Source organism: Gopherus evgoodei, chromosome 10 (assembly GCF_007399415.2).
Source record: "Gopherus evgoodei ecotype Sinaloan lineage chromosome 10, rGopEvg1_v1.p, whole genome shotgun sequence".
Classification (NCBI taxonomy): domain Eukaryota; kingdom Metazoa; phylum Chordata; order Testudines; family Testudinidae; genus Gopherus; species Gopherus evgoodei.
Window position 1 is genome coordinate 77,231,387 of NC_044331.1, and position 4,639 is coordinate 77,236,025.

Sequence of the window (4,639 nt, forward strand, 5' to 3'; positions counted from 1 at the left end):
GACATTGGTGTGTGGTTCATTATGTGCCTGCAATTCTAGGGTGGTTTCTCTGCATCATGCTGTTAGGCTGGGCTCTGGTAGCTGGCACTGCCACTATTTAGGGCAGAGATTCGCACAAGGAAAAGGCAGAGTTCAGAGAATGTGTTGACTGGCCTGCACCAGTAACACCTCCCTTGTGCTGCTGGGGGGGTGAGGGTGAAAATCTATAGCCAAACTTAGTAAAACTTAACTACCAGGTCTAAAGCTGAACTGATATGAAGGACCTTCAAGCCCAGAAAGACTCAGAGCTAGATTCTACTTGTGTTTTATCCCAGTAACTGCCTAGACTTGACCCCACTGTATCCTTGTGCTATGTCCAGCCTTCTGGAGACTCCCAATTTTTGGATTTGGGAGTCCAGAAATGACTTTCAAGCACTGTGAAGCTAATACAGGGTGTGGGGGGAGAACATAGCCTTGTTTTAGTCTTACTCCCTGTGTAAGCAGATTAGGGGCTGGAGAGGAAAAGGAAGGCCACTATGTAAGGGTACTGTGACAAAGTTCCTCCTCTACCTTGGTGGGTCCTGCACTTATTGGCAGATTTGCTCACCTTAGTGATCTTCCCCTCTTGTGGAACCCACAGTCTGGGTCAGCACCTCCTGTGTCTAATCAAGAGTTGGGAGGTTTAGGGGGGAACCTGGGCCAGCCCTCTACTCTGGGTTCCAGCCCAGGGCCCTGTGGATCGCAGCTGTCTACATAGTGCCTCCTGTAACAGCTACAACTCCCTGGGCTACTTCCCCATGGCCTCTTCCAAACACCTTCTTTATCCTCACCACAGGACCTTCCTCCTGGTGTCTGATTAATGCTTGCCCTCCTCAATCCTCCAGCAGTACACACACTCACTCTCAGCTCCCAGCTCCTCACATGCTCCTTCCTGCCTGACTGGAGCGAGCTCCTTTTTAAACCCAGGTGCCCTGAATAGCCTGCCTTGATTGGCTGCAGGTGTTCTAATTAAAGTAGCATCTCCACTGCCTTCTAGAATGATCTTAATTGGCCCCAGGTGCCTTGATTTAACCTGGAGCAACTGCCATTTGGTTACCAGGGTCCTAGGGAGTTGTTTAGCCTGGGGCTAACATACCTGTTTCTCAGTACTTTACTGTAGCTATCTGGCCTTGCCCCATCACAATACATATAAACTATCTGGCAGGTAGTGTTCAGTGCATCAGGGGATTGATTTATCATGTCTCATCCTAATGAGACAAATCAATCTGTGAATTAACACCCATACTCCTGCTGAGGTGGAGTATGGGTGTCAAGCGGAGTCAATAGGGGAGCTGCAGCAGTCTACTCACCACCATGAGGCTGGCCAGGTAAGTCAGACTAAGATACTTCAGCTATGTGAATCTTAGTTCAAACCACTCCCTGCTAGGGTAGCCCAGGCCTAAGTCACCTGAAGGGAAATACTCCTACTTAATTTGGACACCATCAAACTAGGCTTGAATAAAGACGGAGTGCATGGGCCATTACACAAAGGAAAACTATTTCTCCATGCTTAGTCCTTCCCCTCCCCCCCACATTCCTTATATCTCCTTGTCAATTGCTGGAAATGAACTGTTTGTGGTGGTAATGAAAATGGCCCTCTGTCTCCTGCTGATAGTAGCTCACCTTAACTAATCACTCCTTAGTGTGTATGGTAACACCTATTGTTTCATGTTCTGTGTATATAATCTTCCTACTGTATTTTCCACTACATGCATCCGATGAAGTGGGCTGTAGCCCATGAAAGCTTATGTTCAAATACATTTATTAGCCTCTAAGGTGCCACAAGTACTCCTGTTCTTTTTTCAGATTCAGACTAACAGGGCTGCTACTCTGAAACCAGCTCCTACTACTATTGACATTAGACAAGTGTCAACTAGCCACATGTAAGCATCAAGAAGGCCACCACTCTACCCAGCATGGACAGGTGGTGCCTGGCAACTCCCATCCCTGCAGCTATGCTTCCTGCCCTTAATGCCTAATGGGGGAGATGCTCAACATCACTAGCTGGAGGCCAGCATCCATCCAGGACAAAAAACCTCATCCTCACCCCACCTCAACTGCTGATTCTGGCAGCTCTGCAAAGAGGAATTACAGGAAGCTTCTGAAACTTGGCTCATACCCAGTGAGCTGCTGGCTCTGCAGTTCTGAATGAGTTAGCAGACAGTGTCTCATGAGCAGATAAGGAGAGGAGCGCACACCCAGCTGGGGACAAAATGCTCACGTTAAAGGTTCATGGTTCTTTAGTAGCTCTACTCCATTCAAGCCCTGATCTTCCTTTGCAGAAGAGAGAAGGTCCTCAAAGAAAAGAGCTCCCTTGGTAAGGCCTTACCAGCTGGTACTTGGGGGAAGCTTTCATACCAGGGGCCCAGTGCTACCTACTATTGCAAAGTTGCAGGGCTGTTTGCAGGACTCCTCTGACAGTGCACTGACTTCCCCCTTAAGCTGGAGCCCCTGCTGCTTGCTGGAGCTGCTTTTCTTTTGGACACCAGGTCAAGTGAAGAGCCAAGACTACAGTAAGAGCAGGCATCAGGGAAGAGTGGAACAGGGGTGGGGTTTCATTCCATGCTCTAAACCTGCAGTATCCTGTGTCTGCTGGCAGCCTGGAGGGACTAATCCCTTGTTAGAGCAGCTGCAGAGCCTCATGCTCCTGCTGTTCACCTCTGCAAAGCTCCACTCAAATGAGGGCTTGAGTTCAAAACACCTTCCTGGCCAGCCCATGTCTGGTTAGCTCATAGAGCCAGCTAGCTTAGATGGGGCTGGAGCAAGTACCCCCATGCTGTGGCACAGCACTTCACTTGTGTACCTGTTACTTAGGCCTGGTGCTATTAGTCCTTTGTCAGCACTCACTGCCCTCAGGGGAAAAGCCTCAACTCAAATGGCTTTTAACCTGTGTATGTATACACACCCCCTTCATCTCCCCCCACCAGTCTGCAGCCTTTGACTCTTCCTCTCACTCCTCCTGCCACTAAGGCCATGTCTACATCTAAAATTTTGCAGCGCTGGTTGTTACAGCTGTATTAGTACAGCTGTATAGGGCCAGCGCTGCAGAGTGGCCACACTTACAGCAACCAGCGCTGCAAGTGGTGTTAGATGTGGCCACACTGCAGCGCTGTTGGGCGGCTTCAAGGGGGGTTCCGGGACGAGAGAGCAAACCGGGAAAGGAAACCAGCTTCGCCGTGGTTTGCTCTCTCGGTCCCGGAGCCAGCCAGCAAACCGCAGGGAAGGAGACCTGCTTGCTCGGGGTTCCGGGACCGAGAGAGCAAACCAGGAACGCCGCGGTTTGCTCTCTCGGTCCCGGAGCCAGCCAGCAAACCGCAGGGAAGGAGACCTGCTTGCTCGGGGTTCCGGGACCGAGAGAGCAAACCGGGAACGCCGCGGTTTGCTCTCTCGGTCCCGGAGCCAGCCAGCAAACCGCAGGGAAGGAGACCTGCTTGCTCGGGGTTCCGGGACCGAGAGAGCAAACCGGGAACGCCGCGGTTTGCTCTCTCGGTCCCGGAGCCAGCCAGCAAACCGCAGGGAAGGAGACCTGCTTGCTCGGGGTTCCGGGACCGAGAGAGCAAACCGGGAACGCTGCGGTTTGCTCTCTCGGTCCCGGAGCCAGCCAGCAAACCGCGGGGAAGGAGACCTGCTTGCTCGGGGTTCCGGGACCGAGAGAGCAAACCGCGGCGAAGCTGGTCTCCTTCCCCGGCTTGCTCTCTCGGTCCCGGAACCCCGAGCAAGCAGGTCTCCTTCCCTGTGGTTTGCTGGCTGGCTCCGGGACCGAGAGAGCAAACCGGGAAAGGAGACCAGCTTGATTACCAGAGGCTTCCTCCTTCCACGGAGGTCAAGAAAAGCGCTGGTAAGTGTCTACATTGGATCCTCTAAACCCGAGACAAAACGGGAGTACGGCCAGCGCTGCAAACAGGGAGTTGCAGCGCTGGTGGTGCCCTGCAGATGTGTACACCTTCAAAGTTGCAGCGCTGTAACTCCCTCACCAGCGCTGCAACTTTCTGATGTAGACAAGCCCTAAGATACAGGCAATTTACAGCAGAGACTTAGGTTTGTTGTAAGCAGCAATGACCTTACTAGAGCGAGTGGTTCCTGCCAGACGCTGTCAGTCATTCATGCCTGGGCTGCCCCATGCAGGGCACCAGCCAGCAAGCTGGCCCTGCTCAGTGTAGACTTCTGCACAAAAGGATCCTGTTCTGGTATGATGGACCCCACCCACACTGGGACTGGGGCGGGGGATGAGGCTGTGCTCAGCCAGGTATTTCCCTGTTCCTTCGAGCTGCAGAGAGAAGCTCCAGGAGCCCAGTGGGAGCACACTGGTGCTCAGCTCCCTGGGCAGACAAAGCAGGAGAAGCAGAGTGGCTGACAGTTAAAGGGTCTGGAAATAGGTGTTGCTTTAAAAAGCTGTGTTCTGCTGCTTGGGTCTGAAGTTGTAGAGAGAAAAGCCTGAGACAGTAATGCTGGCAGCAGAGCCAGCTTTAGGCCAATTCCACCAATTCCCCCAAATTGGGCCCCGTGCCCAGTGAGAATCTCTTCCCTGGCTAGAGGCACCTTTTTAATTTTTACTCACCTGGCAGTGCTCCGGGTCTTCAGCAGCACTTTGGCGGTGGGTCCTTCGCTTGCTCTTGGTCTT